This window comes from Giraffa tippelskirchi, chromosome 2 (genome assembly GCF_054371585.1).
Source record: "Giraffa tippelskirchi isolate mGirTip1 chromosome 2, T2T-mGirTip1v1.2.pri, whole genome shotgun sequence".
NCBI classification, from domain to species: Eukaryota; Metazoa; Chordata; class Mammalia; order Artiodactyla; family Giraffidae; genus Giraffa; species Giraffa tippelskirchi.
In genome coordinates this window covers 122241101-122258330 of record NC_137276.1, presented here as the reverse complement: position 1 = coordinate 122258330, position 17230 = coordinate 122241101, and the positions used below count along the sequence as shown (strand labels likewise).

The 17230-nt window shown below is 35.8% G+C and overlaps 1 protein-coding gene across 1 annotated transcript in view; it reads right to left on the bottom strand.

The window, feature by feature from the left end:
- The window catches only part of MBNL1 (muscleblind like splicing regulator 1), a 209260-nt gene extending 193700 nt beyond the window's left edge, over positions 1-15560 (bottom strand). The window contains exon 1 of the mRNA XM_081570533.1: positions 15455-15560. The gene's annotated coding sequence lies outside the window, so the exon portion shown is untranslated. The remainder of the gene's footprint in view (positions 1-15454) is intronic.
- Positions 15561-17230: the final 1670 nt, after the last annotated feature.

The following is a 17230-nucleotide window of genomic DNA, read 5'->3' as shown; positions in this document are numbered from 1 at the left end:
GAGTGTAGCAAGTGAAATAATTCGATTAAACCCATGTGCTAAGCAGATGGCAAGGAGGGTAGAGCTGGGCAAAGCCCTGCTCCTCATAGACTCCCAAGCAGCTTCAAATGGTAGGATTACCCGGCGCGTATGTGTTAAGTGTTTGATAGCAGAAAGAAAGACACAGAAAATCTTGAAAGGCCATTAGACAGACAAACAACTTGATGCTACAACCACTTTTAACAAATCATTACACTATAGCAACAGTGAGGAGAAGTTTGTTTTTCTTATTTTTCATGCTGCCATTATGTAAAGTCAACAGAGTGTCAAGTCTAGTTCCCAGACCCTGGGGCTCCAGACAGCCAGACTTCCTCACCCTGCCCTGAGGGAACACCCGGCTGCCCCAGCAACTCTCTTCAAGCTTCTCCCAGACCTTTAACAACAAATTCCTGACTAGGTGATAGGAGATTATCTGATTACAGTCATTCACACTAAGGAGAGAATGAGGCTTAATCCTTCAAAAGTGTTTGCTTTGACAAAAGGATAGCTTGTTAACCCTAATGAACTGCTAATTGGCAGAACTGGAGGGCTCTATGGAAAAGATCCCTCCTCCTCACTTTCCCAGACTCCCCCACCCCTCACCCCATCCTTCCCTGTCTATTTTCCCTCCTGAAATAAAGGAAGAAGGGAAACTGGTGCATTCAGAGATGTTAGGGAACTCCTGTTACCCAAACTATCTCTTTGAACCCTCAAGAAAGACGTGTGAGACAGTATTTATGAGCCCATCCTGGAAAGAAGGAGACCGAAACTGGGGCAGTGACTCTTGACTTGAGCCACATTTTGGATTCACAGAGTACAATCGTCTATTTCTGGGCTGCAATTAAATCAGGATTTCTAGGCATGGCATTGGTATTTTCTTGTAAGTTCCTCAGGTGATCCCGCTGTGCAGTCAATTTTTCCTACTGTAGAGCTAGAGTTTATGAGATGAAATTACTCAGAATCAGTGGCAATGTATGGACCTGCTCTGTCTCCTCCCATTGGCAAGTTTAGTTGGCACAAGAGAGACAATGTTATCTGCAGGAAACTTTGTCCAGTTAGGTTTTTGGGTAAACAGGTGCCCATACACATGTAGAAATGCCCGGAGTCAGACTAGTTGTGAGGAGGTAAGGTGATGCGGCACTTTTGTCATGTACCTGGTTGGATGAGATGCTTCTTAGACAATCAAACAGGCTACACTTTGTACCAGATAAGCATCAGTGATGTTTGGGCTTAAAAACTAGCTAGAGAAACAATCAAGCCCACACAGAGGATAATCCTACTTGTTCTGTAACGCTTAGGTTGCTGTTTGCTTAAAATTCTATACCTTGTTTCTTTCTAAGAAATTGTGATCATGAGCACAATTGAGAACGGTATCAAAGTTTCAGAGTATCCTGATCCACTTTGGGATTTACTTATATCAGATTACAGAAAATACAATTTTATATATATATATATATATATATATATATATATATATGCTCTAGAATACATATCGATATGTATATGCATATATAAGAAAATATATGTATGTATGATTATATATGTGACTTTTTTTTAGAAATAAAAGGTCTGGCAAATTTTAGTATATTTTATGAATTCACTCACCAACTAACATGGTTAAATCATAAAGACAAATAAATAACAGGACATTTCTCATTTGAATCTCATTTGCACGTAATGTTAATAGTCATAATGTGCCATCTTTGTGAATGTGCAGTCAGCCCAAAGGACCCTCCTGGTCACACCTGGCTGGCCTCACATGCCCTTATTTCTGCCAGAGGCTTAGCAATGAGTAATCGCTGACAGGACCTGATCCCCTCTAGCCTTCTCAGTAATTCACGTATTTTTGGACAGTGTTGAACATTCTTTTCCCTTTCAAACTTCTCTGACCATAAGCCACCAGCTCACCAGTAACTGGGGCATTTTCACTCTTTTTGCCGTCAGCTTTCCTACCTGGTCCACAAATAGTCACTGAGCACCTGACATAATTCTGCCTTTCCTAGAATCTGAGGCTACAGGGTGAGCAACACTAGACCCCAAGCCTCTTGAAACATACAGTCCCACTGGAGCAATAGATATGAATTAGTAAGTAATTATAATCAGGTAAGTAAACAGTAGGACCTCTCTGGTAGCTCAAATGGTAAAGAATCTGCCTGCAATGCAGAAGACCTGGGTTTGATCCTTGGGTGGGAAGATCCCCTGGAGAAGGGAATGGCAACCCACTCCAGTAGTTTTGCCTGGAGAATCTCATGGAAAGAGGAGCCTGGCAGGCTACGGTTCATGGGGTCAGAAAGAGTCAGACACGACTGAGCGACTAACACACACAGGTAAACAACACAAATTTGCAAAGTGCGGTGAAAGAGGAAAAAGAATGTGAATAGGTGACTCTAAATTCCAAAGATAGACAATTATTATTTTTATGACCCCCCCTTTATTTCATTGAATTCAAACATCTGGGCTCATAGCCTTATGAGAGTCATCATAGTGTATAGACTACGTGTCTACACTGCCCGAATTCCTCCTCATTTGAAAGACAGAATTCTGTTACTGTTTTTGCGTGAAACAGTGATTTTACTTCTGTTAAGACGCACGGTGTCCACCACACAGCCCTTGAGGGCGAGGTTTGAAGACATCTGTGACTTATCATTACCGTTCTGCCCTTGCTCAGTTCTTTGGTGTTTATTTTCATTCGCTTCCTGGGTTTAATCTTTATGACTGACATCTACAGACAAAGCTCGCATTTCTCCCACACTTTCAGAGTATAGTATGTCAGCTTTTGAATTAACATATGAAAATCCACTTGTGCTATCTTTTGTTTTGTCAAAATTACAGGCTCTTTTTTTCAAATCCTTGTTCCTGATGTAAAAATTTTTTTCTATTCCTGGATATACAAAATAATGTGTGCTTATTTTAAATAATGTATCAAGTGATTTAATAGGGTTTTATTAATTCTGTTCAGGTGCCATCGTAAAGATGTTTATACACGATTATTCTAGACTAGCAATAGAGCAGCGGTGTCTAACTCCTACCCACAGGCTTATTCCCATGCACACTGTAACTTCCTCCTATGGCTTCAAGACGCCCACGTCCTGCAAAAGCACTTTCCTACCTGTCATTTAGTCTTTACAATTAAATAAAGAAAAAGGTAACTGTGTAAAAGAGGCTGGCCACTCTGAGTCTCTCTTTTCATAAAGTCTTTCTTCTCTAAAGATACTCTAAATTACAGACTTTGCCAGAACAGTTTTTCTCCTTGTGATGACTTTGAAGTCTGTTTATTCTCACAATATACTGGTAGGTCTGTGTTGGAAGAAGCTGTAAATAGTTTGTCAGGGTCCCTAAATACTTAGAATTCTACATGGGCCCTGGGAAGTGTTAACAGATTAGACTTGAACTTGTCGAAAAGGACATATCTGGCAACAAATATCCAATCTATGGAGTGTAGACAAATTGACTATTAGGAAAAATGGAGTACTTGGATGATACTTCGCACAGTTTTGGATATTTTTCCTTACCATGATGGAAGAAGAAGACAACTGAAGTAAGTCTGTCTCTATGACTAACTTACTGGGTGACTAAAGGGAAAACACTTTGGGGTTATTGACAACAGGTACGCACATGCCAAATATGACACATGGGCCAGTTTCCATTGGCAAGAGTCCGGCTGCTGCCACCTTACCCTTTTGCTTGTGTTGTTGAACACTTTTGAAGCGAGGCATACCCATCTCCCCCCACCTTGTGCAATGACTTATGTGTGTGCACCACATTCTTGAGAAGAATCAGGGTGAAAAACACAGGGGTAATTTTTCAAAAACTGCTGTTCTGCCCATGACCTTGGCTCCTGTGAGATAAAGACAGTCTTTGGAGTCTGTTATTAGACTCGAGGTTCTGGACAATCTCTTCAAGTCTCAGTTTCCTGTGAACTTAAAATGCCTACCTCATAAAAATGTGCTCATGAATGACTTCATGAGAATTAATCTAACATGGATCAGGCATTTGATAACTTATAACCACTATTATTGTTTTAAGTGGATAGCAATTACAAATTTAAAAATCTAGAATATTTAAAGAATAAGCTCATTTTAGACTTCAAGTCTTCAAAATATGAGGATTAGACTCAAAGTACAATCTTAAGAAATTTACAGCTATTTTCTACAAGATGAAAAGACAGATTCACTTACAGTTTTTTGAATAGACAGGTAGGATATAATTAAAAGGGAATCCCAGATCTTCCCTGGAATGATAAACAGGCACTTTAGAAACATCTTCCTTAATTGGACAGTAAACAGCTTTCTTTTGTCCAACTTTCCCTACCCACTTTACAAGGGAAATCATAAGAAGGACAAGCCAAGCCAAGCCAAGCAAAAGGCATCTATCTACCACTTTAAAGAACAGTTTATGTGCATAGTTGCATGGAAACCACTTCCTTTGGAGCCATACGTGAAATTATGATTTTTTTTTTTTTTAAAAACCCAGTCAAAGCTGTTGCCACAGTACAAAAATTTAGCTGTCTACTTGCTTCTTTTAAGTAACACAAGTCAAGAGATCCTTTCAGACATAACTTCCTCTTTTTCAGATTTTACTCCTACCTCCTGGGGAAAAAAAAAAGCGTATCTCTCAACTTCATCAGAACAAACACGCTCAGAATTCTAAGAGGAGAAAATAATGATTATATGTTGCTAAGTACTATTTAGTAACAAAGACTTGGGCCACAGGAATGATGACGTCACCCACAGAAAGAGGAACATTTACACTTTTGAAAGAGATTCTTTTCCAACATGTTGGGTCACCATCAGAAGAACAAAGCCAAATAAGGCAGGAGAGTCTGCTTGGCCAGGAGAAGGCATTCTTAGTATCCAATGCTGGAGAAATTATCAGCCCCAAGTTAACTAAATAGAGTCACGCCCCAAACTCACATGCTTTTTCTGTGATCTCCTCCTGAACCTAGTTCATGTCAACAAGTGTGTACTATTCTATGGCAGAAATCCCGTTAACTCCCACAGTAGATTTGCTTCTTGGTTAAGTTACCCAACTATGGTAAGCAACAGGTCAGAGAGTGGCTTCATGTTTCAGGACTGGTCTCTTAACATTCACACACTGTGGAAATGCATGTATTTATTCTCTCACACACCAGCACTTACAAACCACACACCATCTCACACTTTGCATTAATCCGATAACATGGTGAGTCATCATGCCCACATAGGTACGTGGTAGGATGGAATGCATTGCTTAAGTAGCACGTAAGTCATTTGCACCCTCCACACTTACCAATACTAGTAGCATAATGATTTTCTGCTTAAGCACTGTCAGGAGTATGCAGAAGTTAGCTTCTGACTCCTACAATATCATGTCTGCCTGCCTTGGGGAAATTATCATTGTGTTCCTCTCCAAACCACCCACAGCCAAATCTTCTAGTACATACTCAGACCAACTTCACAGTAGATTTTTTTTTTTTCTTTCTAGGCTCTTAACCCAAACCAGACATAGAAACAGCCATACTAGTTGCAATTCACTTTTTAAGTGTAGGGGGAGGCCATTTACTCTTAGATATTGAGTCTGCTTACTCCATTTTTTAAAAAAAGAATATATCTTTCTCAGTAAATTAGCTTATATTCCCTTCCCAAATCATACCCCACCTCCAAACTCCCTCAAAAAGTTTTTAATGATAGTAATAATAAGTGTTAGTAATAATTGGGTCATTTAAAGCTCTTGAGATGAGAAAAATAAATCAGAGGGAATTCATAATTACCATGGAAAACGCAGTGTATAAGTTACTGCTACTTATAAGAGGAACAGGTTGATATTGCAAGGGTCCCTATGATCACTGACATTGAGATTTAGGAAGAATAAACAAAGGAACATCTGTTGTCTCTAGAGACTCTAATGTAGCCTTTTCTCTAGTCTTTTCTGCTTCATATCAATGCAGAAATGAAGTGCCTTATGTCCCCATTACCAAACATTAGTGAATTTATTTTCAGTGGCCATGATTGGGGTCAATTAATCCATAGCAATTTTGCTGAAAAATCTCAAGTTGATAAATTTAAATAATATTTGAGACATTTTCACTTTTATCAGACTCACACCTATTATGGAAATGAAAAGGCAAGAAAATGTAGTTAACCTCTGAAGGTAAAACTGAGCTTATCTGAAATTTATCTAAATATAATAATTTATCTCTTAAAAAACTTTTGACCTATGCAGCAATTCCTGCTTCTCTTCAAACAACAGTTTACTCCCTAGCCTGTGTTAAACACAGATAATGAATGAGTCATTCATTGTATTCCTCCACTCCATCCACATATGCACACATCCTTGCAAATATTTGCTCACTTTGGACAACTCTTTTCCTTGACTTCCAACAAAGGTGACCTGGTCCTTTGTCAACCTCACCTCCTTAGTTTCATGCCCCATTTCCCTCAAAGGACCAGACTCCTCCTTCCTACTTCTCAGATATTCTAAGCTCATTCCTGTCTCTGCACTTGCCCCTTAATTTTTCCAGGTCACTCTTCCCAGTGCCCATGGTACCTCAGTCTTCTCAGCATTCAAGTCTCAGCTTAAGTATTATGCTTTCAGAGAGGCCACCTCAGGAGGCCAGCTGTCTCTCTGTACTACTTTGCTGAATTTTCTTCATACTGCTATCATTATCTGAAATTCCCCTTTAAAAAATTTACTTGTCTACTGGTGTATTCATTGTCTTTCCCCACTAGACTAGAAGTTCAGCTCCTTGAGGGTGGAAACTTGGTCTTGTCCATCACTGTTCCCTCAGCGTCTAGAGCGCTCAAAGCATGATGCTCGATGTATGAACACATGAATAAACGCACTTCAAAATGTAAACTGTCTTCTCATAAGAACTAAACTCTTCTCTTCACATAACCCACTTCCTAAGAAGACCCACAAAGTCAGGGACACCGAATGCCTCCTGTGGTGAGGCCATAAAATGGGAAAAAATGACAATATTAAATTCATTTTTATAAATCATAATTCATAAAATATTAGTATTTTTAATTCTTTGAAATTTTAAAATTTTAGTCCTTTGAAATTTCCCCAAAATTTATTTTCTTTTTCATGTAATAAAATGTTGATGGTTCAATTTTAAAGTTGCTTCTTTTACTAAGCCTTGTGCCATCACTACATCCAGAAGTATAGTTTTCAATTATTTTGATGTCTCGGGTGATACCTTATATTTTTCATATCGTATCTCAAAATCATTTGTTTTAATATTACCTCTACTAGATGGTAAGATTTCCAAGGCAGGGGTTGTACCATGTAAATCTATAAATTTCTAATAGTATCTAAACCACAGCTTTGCCTATCTTGTTTCTCAATAAATAAATAGTAGAAGCAATATAATACGATGATAAAGATCCAGCTTAGAGAAAAACACACCAAGATCAGTTATGTTACCATTATCAAGTTACCGCTCTCTGAACCTCTCTTCCCTTTTTCTCTTAAATCTGTAAAATAGTACATATTTCACAGGGTTGGTGAGATATTAAATTACTCGTGGGAAGCCTTTGACATACAATAATATTTTTAAATGGTACTAAAAAAGAGTACTAAAAAGTGCCATACCATGTCACATGCAATGGTCCTAAAAACTGATGCTAAGAGTATAATAAAGCTATTATCATCATCATCACCACCACTATTCTTTGGGGCCTAATAGTCTCAAAACCAAGTTGTATGTTTATAACTTTAATCTTGACATTTTGCACAGACCAAAACCAAACAAAACCCAAAAACAATTTTCCTAGAGCAGATTTATAATCCACTTCAAGACCAAAAATAGACCCAGAAAACAACTGCAAAAAAATATGTGAACTATATGCATAGCCATGAGGGTGGTTCATCAGGAAAGGATTCTGAAAGGAGATTGCTCTATATTTGGCTTGAAGAAAGCAATGAACTCTAACTGCAACGATGAACATGCATGCTAAGCTGCTTCAGTCATGTGCAACTCTTTGCCACCCTATGGACTGTAGCCCACAAGAATCTTCTCTCTATGGGACTTCCCAAGCAAGAATACTGGAGTGGGTTCCTTCTGCAGGGATCTTCCAGACCCAGGGATCGAACCCACATCTCTCATGTCTCCTGCATTGGTAGGCGGGTTCTTTACTACTAGCGCCACCTAGGAAGCCAGAAGAAGAATGGACAGGTGTTTTTCTTGGTGTTGAGGGCAGGGACAGAGAAAGTGTAGCGGCAGTGGGGCAGCGATGCACAGAGATTGCCCCTCCGTATTCTAAGAGGCTAATGGCAGCCACTATGAATTCATCTCTTTTCAGCTCAGTGGAAAAAGCCAGCACACACCAAAAAAGAGAACTTCTTGGTCCATTTGTTGTCTGCAGGGACCACTTTTTGGTTTCAGTTCCTTTCACTTAGTGGTAACAGAAGTATCCCCACCTGACAACTGCATGACAGTTTAGAGTCCTACCATAACCATGGCCTCCTCCAGACCACCTTGGGAGATAGCTGTTATTTTCATTATGCCTGTTTCTCCTGTACATGAGGCTTAGAAATGTTGAGACATTTTGCTTAATAATTTATTTTAGCACATACTATATTCCATGCAGTGTTTGAGATACTGTGGATATAACATGAACAAAACAGACCAAATCCCTGCCTTCATGGAACTTATATTCTAATGGGAGGAATGGACAGTAAATAATTGAGTAAAAAAAAAAAAAAGACTAAAATTTTATTTAGTATTAAATATCATTGGGCTACACACACACATAAGTATACACATATAATATATATATACACACACACACACTGCTATGTATAAAATAAGGCTTCCTTGGTGGCTTAGTGGTAAAGAATCTGCCTGCCCGGGCAGGAAATGCAGGTTTGATCTTTGGGTCAGGAAGAACCCCTGCAGAAGGAAAGGGCAATCCATTGCAATATTCTTGCCTGGGAAATCCTGTGAACAGAGGAGCCTGGCGGGCTACAGTCCATGGGGTCGCAAAGAGTTGGACATGACTTAGTAACTGAGCACGTGTGAGCACGCGTGTATAAAACAGGTAACTAATGAGAACCTACTGTGTAGCACAGGGAGCTCTACTCAGTGCCCTGCGGTGACCCAGATGGGGAGGAAATCTGGAAATGAGGGGCTATGTGTGTGCATGTGGCTGATTCACTTTGCTGTACAGTAGAGGATAGCACAGCATTGAGGGGCAACTGTACTCCAATAAAAGTTTTATTAAAAAGTGAAAAAAATTCAAATGAGATTAAAAGACAGAGAATGACTGGAGTAGGAACTCTACAATAATATATGTAGTTGGTTATGGAAGACGTCTTTTTGGAGGAACATTTGAGCAGAGATCTGGATAAAGAATGCTTGTGTCATAATAACATGTGTGAGAAGAGCTTGCTAAGAAAAGAGAAGGAAAAGTATGTGCAAAGTTAAGATACCCTAGGAGCAAAATAATGAGTGGAGTCAGAACATAGTGAATGAAGGGAAGACAGAGCGGATTTGAGGGCGAAGATGTAGGTAGAGGACAAGACATGAAGAATTTGGATTTTATCATACTTAAAATAAGAAGCCACTGAAGAATTTTAAGCAGCGAGTTATACGATCTGATTTATGTTTCAAAGAGTCATACTGGCACTGGGATGCATGAGTAGAAAAAGAGAAATTTCTTAGGAGGATACAAGTACAGAGACAGTGTCTCACATGATGCTCAAGATGGCGGAAGGGGTGAGCCTGATCAGTGTTTTGGTATATTTTGGAAAAATATATTTAATAGACTTGCTCATAACTAGGGTGTAAATGAAGCAAAGAGAAAAATTAATGATGCCTTTGACCTACATAACTAAGTATAAGATGGTGCCATTTACTGAGCAAAGAAGATTGGGGATGGAGGAATGAAAAGCAGGGGACAAGTAGAATTTTTTTTTTTGACATGTTGACTTTGACATATCTGTTAACATCTGAGTGAAGAGCTTTAATAATAACTTTGAAGTATGAATCCAGAAGTTGGCAGATGTTAAGGAGGTATGGATTTTTAAAAATTAAACTGTATGGGACTAGATATCTGCAGAGGGAAGACAAGTGACTTATCTAAGATCCACAGTCAGTAAGTGACAATTGAAATTGAAAATGAGTCTTTTGAAATCGACCCACTTTCTCTAGTTACCACAAATATTAGGATGTATTCATAGTTATAAGCACTCGAGTAGAATATGGGGGAGGCCTGGGAGCAGGAACATTCTAGAATAACTTATGTGGAAGGGTGAGAATTTTTTCCAGTGCTTATGGACTATACAGATTCATGGTTACTTCTTATCTTACTTTTCTTATCTAATTATTTGTTGTAAATGTGATGATATTTGCACAATTAACTTTTAAAAACCCTTTCAATTTTATGCAGCCTACATTTGGTCTAAATTCAGTTACTTTCTTGGGTATTCCAAAAAATGACCATTTCAAATGAGAAAGGAGATAAATATCTGTGGTACTTGGCCAACCTTATGTCAGAAAGAGAGGGCTCCATTGGCTAAATGTGGACCATTTTGAGCACCAAAATTATTAAAGCGGCAATGAATTATAGCCATTGAAAATACATAAATCCATGAGTTCACACCAGTGACAGATAAACATAAATTAATAATCAAATAAGTGGGAGAAAAGAGAGTTCTTTTGTTTACAGTAGAATGTGTAAGACCGATACAAATGTTCAGGGAGTGCTGGAGTTGAAAAATCATCATTTGGAAATCATTTTAGTACAGATTGCATCAGATAGCACGGGTTAATGCTAAACCCATACGCGAAGCCATCCTTATAAAATGGAGAAACTAGGCAACATCTTGATTAGATAGCCAAAATTAACACCCTCCTTGTGGCACAGATGAGCATCACGTGCCTCTAGATGTTGATTGCACCTGTATATGCCGTATTCTAGCAGAAAATGCATAACCACAAGGTAACCATGAAAAAAATGTCAAATATATAAAACGAGGAACTCTCTGTTAAAAAGAAAAGAAAAAAAGTATGCAGATAAACCGTATTCTTTAAAATTTGCAAATCCATACAAAGAAATGTTGTTGAAATTCTCCAAATTAAGGAAGGCTAAAGAGATGCTACCACTAAATGTGATATGTGACATTGGACTGAATTCTTTACTGGAAGGAGAAATATCATAAAAGGTATTATTAGATAAACAGTAATATTGGAATATGGACAAATATGAGATTAAAATATTGTATCCATGTAAATTTGTGAAGTAAATAATTATATGTAACTGCTAAGTAAGAAACTATTTTTAGTCATCACATAGTGAAGTAAAGGGCCATGTTGTTTGTAACTTGCCCTCAAGTGGTTCAGAAAGAAAAAAATATACATAGAAAGATGGAAAGAATGAGAACAACTTATAAGCAAATGGGATAAAATATTAAGATTAAGCAAACCTGGGTAAGGAAATAAGACAGTTCGGTATACTGCTTTTATTTTTGTAATGTTTTTTGAGCTTGAAAATATTTCTAAATAAATACATTTTAAGTAAATGAAGTATAACAAGTGTATCTAGTGAGCATTTTGAAAAGTTCGTTGCCATCAGATATGTGATTTTATCTTACTGAGAAAGCCGCCTAATTGCACTGAGAATGTTTTTATCTCTTCTCTAATTCAGATTTGTTCACTAGCACAGGAAAAGAATAAATGCTTCTGCTTAAATTTTTCCTTATGAAAAGTGAAACTAAATTTAACTAAGGTGTACTTAAAGGAAAATTCTACTATTTTTTTCAGAATCAGAACAAACTGGTGATGCTTTTGAAGATCATATTACTACTTATATCGAAAAGAATTCTGAGAATGTGGTAACAACTACATACATAAAAAACTAAGAGCTTACAACAAAATATCTTGTAAAGTAGAATATTTTTCTTTAAATTTGGATTTTAAATATAAATTTAGTATTTTCCTCAATAATACTGAAACATTAAAACTTATTTCTTGTATATGCATAGAATAATGAAAAAATAAAACTAGAAGCAATTTGGTAAACATCAAATATAACTGCCTGATTTTAGTTCATGTAAAATAATAAAAATTATCAATGATGTCAGGTAAGTGTTGGAAATACAACAATAATGGTCAAACAACAAATAATTTGCATTTTATATATTTAAACAAGTGTTTTAAAAAAATTATTGGAGTAATAGTTGACTTACAATAAATTAGTGGTGTTTTTATTTTCTACACTGCAGTGCAGACATGTACAGTCGACTGCATTTAATATATTGTTTTAAGTGGAAGTATTCAGAAATATAAAAGGACTTGCTCTTATTCTTTATATTTGCAGATATATACTTTCTTGTATGGAAATGAGATACACATTCTATATCACAGACAGCATATACTGACTGCCACAGTGCATATTTTTGGAAAATCAAGAATTTTCCAACTTATTTAGCACATAGTTTTATTAACAAAATAAATATGAATACACTATATGTGATGCTTATCTGGAAATCATATATGTTAAAAATAACAGAAAATCAACAGATGTAGGTAGATACAAATTTGCTTTTAAAAGGTTGAAAGACTCACATTACCTAGATTTAGAGAATTTTTGTTTCTGAATTTAAAATATGCCATCCTTCTTAGTTTGCACTTAAACCATAATCTCTTTCAGGCAACAAACTTTCTTGTGTCTATTTTTCTTTTTCTTTTTTTGCAAATGGGGAAATGTCCCAAAGAAGGGAAAGCAAAACAAACAACAAAGAAATATTTCTGTGTTTCAAAAGTCTTTTTGGAAACCCAGTTATCTATATCAGAAACAACTAATGTTATTTCAAAGTAAAATTATTATATGAAAGATGATATATTTGTCAGGGTGGGATAGAGTCTCTGTTAGCAGGTCATTCTTTTCCACAGGTGGGCAGTTTTGGGAAGTTCATACTGTGAAAGAGAGATATAGCCAGGGAGTTATGAGATTAGTTGGATCAACCCAGGGTCTCAATCGGCTGACAGGTCCTCAGCAATATCACCCACAAGTCGCATAGTCAACTGTGTCTTAAGACAGATATAAAATTTCACAATGCCACACAGCAGTCATCCAGTTTTAACTTTTATTAGACTCAGTGAAAATTGATGCCTTAGATAGTACGTCACATGAATATAATTCTAATGAAACGTAGTAAAATATGTGTCTATAGTTCAAAAGTCAAAATTTATGTTTTCCAGCAATAAATTATTTACAATATGATATCTACTTTCACTTAAAAATTTTGGATGCGGTTGTTCATTGGTCAGTTGCCAAGTCATGTCCAATTCTTTGTGACGTTGGATGTAGGGGCAAAGTCTGAATGTTTTATGTAATGACAGTGTGTGAAATAAAAAGTCTATGTAATGGAAATTCCCTGGTGGTCCAATGGCTAGGACTCCATGCTCCCAATGCAGGGAGCCCTGGGTTCAATCCCTGGTCAGAGAATTAGATCCCGCATGCCACAACTAAAAAAAAAGGATCCCATGTGCTGAAACTAAGACCCAGCGCAATCTAAATAAATAAATACATGAATATTTTTTAAAAGTTAATGACAAAACAAGCCTATGCAATGCCTCCAGCTGTTTTCCTAACAATGCCAAGAATATCCCCTTCAACTATCTGCATGACTAATGCAAACACAGTCAGATAGGCACTAATTTTTTTTCTGTAGGTAAAATTTTCTCAAAGGCAGAAAATATTCTAAGCTTATTTTCCATAATCTAAGACTAGGCTTTTCATTCAGAGACTTCAATAATTCTCAATAACAACTACATCAACACATCTGTCTTGCTAGCAAGATAGCATTTTCTCCATTTATTTAGCCTTCATTTGTGTTCTGAATTACAGCAGTGATCAATTTAGATTCTAATTTCCTTGGATTATGTTTTCTCTTGTTGTCATCAGTTATTCAGTGTAACACCACACTATGTATAGCGTACACACAGCATATAATAGTTCATGATGTCAAAATATCTCATACTTAAAATTCTGGACATTTAAAAATATTTCCTTCATTTTTTTTGAATAGAGAAGGGCATTAAAAATGATATTGTTGCAAATAACATAATGAAATTCTATGGAAGTAGTTGTATTTAATTGATGTGTGATACATAAAGATGAAGGTGCATAATTTTAATGGTTTTCTCACAACTATTAGCTTAATTTTAAAATGTTAATTAGTTAAGAATGTCAAACTTTAGTCAACAGTTTACTCCCTGAATTTATAACACGATCAATCTGTTTTTGTTTCTTTTTTTCTCCTTATAATCAAAAGACAGCAACTCATGTTACAGCACTTGGCATGAAAATAGAATAGTTTTTTTAAAAAAGCTTTTTTGCAGGTAATGTAGTAGAACCAGTATGACAGTACCGTTTACCAAAATAGTAAAAATTAAATCCATTAGTTGATTGAACATCGTAGACTTTCTCTTTTGGAAGCCATGCGATTATTCTAACTGAAAAAGCAAATCAAGTCAAGTAAGTGTTTGCATTATTATTTGAATATATATATATATGTTATATATATGTGTGTGTATAAGTGCATTTTTCTTTTTAAAGATGTATTGAGATAAATTGCAATGATTTTGGCCAAAGTACGTAGAAACCAACTACTTTTAAAAGGAAGATTTAAAAATTGTTGTATAATGAATACAATTGTATTAAAAACAATTAATTCATGTTAATATGTGTAAACATTACTCTAATTGGGACAAACAATTGGAAAAAATTTACATTGTATTTAGATTACTTTAGAATTTCCTAGTGAGATCAGTTTCAGCTTAGTTTGATCTCCAGTTACAAATCCAAATGGTCTTTGTTATGGTTCTTGCTCTGTTGTTAGGCATTAAACTGTAAATTGATCTTAAGACAAACATGAATTAGTTTTTTTAGATCATATAATATACACTACAAATTGCTTTTCTAAAGTATTTAAATATCACTGTAATGTGATGATATGAAAAATAACACTGAAATGTCCTTTTAAAATAATACATTTTCACAGTGAGTAAATAAATGCAAGAATATTTTTTCCCCAGAAAATGTTCAACTAATAACATGCAAAATTAACAAACCAATATATGTAGGAGAATTTACAAATGCTAAGAATTTACTGGAGCTAGGGAAGAAAAAAGTTCTCAAAATTTATCATTAATATAAAAATTCTTTTAGCGTAAGTTGTATAAAAACTTACGAAAAAAGAGTATGTTTAACTTTGCAGTTAAAATAATTTAATGGTCAATGAGAACTTTTAAAATTTCCAGCTTTTTAAAGATTGTATGAAGTTGAGACATTGTAAATTTACTAAGCATTTTCATTTGAAATATTGACTACTTACTTGAGACAGATATCCAGTTTAATTTAACTTACTTTGTAATCTGGCCAGTATTTAAATTGTTGTTCTATAAGTAACAATACAAATAAAATGAAAAATAATAATACTTTCTTCTTACCTCTATGTCTTATTTACAGTTGCTTGTTGGGCTTCTTAGACAATTGAATTAAACTAACAGCACCTCAAAGAACTCTGCTCTCTCCTCTGCTCTCCTCTCTAGACACATTTTTTTTTCCTCTGCAAAGCGATAGTCTACTGAAAGAGGAAGTTGTGAAATACCACAGTCATTATGCTTTATAAATTCTACAGAGAACAGAAAATTATTCACAAAGCTTACACTTGAAATCATGGTAACAGGCTATAATTTGTGTGTACACATACAAAATTAATGTATATAGTTATATGTGTAAGCAAATTTTAGAAAAGTTATAGAAATCTATACTTAAGTAATGTTCATTTATATGCGGAAACATCTCCTCTGTGGTTAAATGATAATCATAGAAAAACAGAAAATATTGCTCTATGTGGAAGAAGTTGTCAGGCTGCTATATGAGAAATAAACTTGCTTTTTCATAAGGCTAATTAATGTAAAGTCTTTGGAGTATGACCTAAATGCTAACCTGACTACAGACATTTTGTAAAAAGAAAAAACTTCAGTAAACGGGCATTTTCCTGGAATCTGAATAGTGGTTTTTTTACCTAAAAGTCTTAAACTTCCTTTCCCATGAATAGTTGCCTGTTTTATATAGATAAAGCATTGCAAAACTGAAACTGTTCCTTATTCATGCGCTGTGATCTCTCTGAACTTCAGCCACAAGAATAAAAAACAGGTGCAGATTCTGCAACGCTGAGCATTTAACTGGTTAATTTTCTAAGAAGATAGGGCATTAATTAAAAATATCTATGGGACAGTAGGGACAATATTTGAAAAAGGACATAAAAACAGTTGAGCAACACACTTATTGTTGCTAACTTCAAATAAAAGGAAATATTCATGTATATACTTCTCCCAGGTTACTGGGTCATAGAAGCAAACGGGTAGCTGCAATTTTTATGTGGCGGTCCTTTCCACCCTCCCTTGCTGGTTGGGGAAGAGGTAGGGGGTGGATTGCAAAAATAATTAAGTAATTATGCAAACCTCCACACATTGCAAGAACTGCTTTCTGAACTTTAGAAACTACCATGCTCTCAGGGTATCACATGCTGCTTTACTTAACCTTATTTTCAAAGAGGCAATAAAAAGTAATTAGGGGATGATTAAAAATGGAAACATTTTCCATTTCACCTAAAGTCATACTTAATGTGAATTTGCAGTAAGTGAAAATAAATGAATAAACAACACTAAGAAAACTCCCTCCCCCGTCCCTCCCACTGAAATCAAACCAAATAAAAACTCCACTATACAGTCACCAATATGAAATTTGATTAAAAAAGTGAGATACTTATAGAAAAACTTTGAAGCAAAAGTTATTATTGATGTGATTAACATTGCTTAGATTCTATGTGTTTTGAGAGACTTTAAATATTACTGTATGTGAGTGCTATTATAAAACATTAAGCCCATCTGTTGCCCAAAGACCCAGGTTCACTCCTGGAAGCACAGTGCTCAATATCTCCAGATGATTTTAATGTGCTAGCTCAATATTTGTGTCCCTTTTACCTGGGTAGTAGATGTATATCTCTATTTCTCTAAAAATCCTTTCCAGGCTGGTGAATATGTTTAAGGTTTCTCCATCTTAAAAAATCTCCTCTGACTTTACTGCCCCATTACTTTTCTTTTTGAAAAAGTTGTCACCATTAACTTCTTGCAATTATTTAAAATTTTTTAAAAAATTATCTACTTTTGGCTGCACTGGGTATTTGTTGCTTTGTGGCTTTCTCTAGTTGCAGTGTA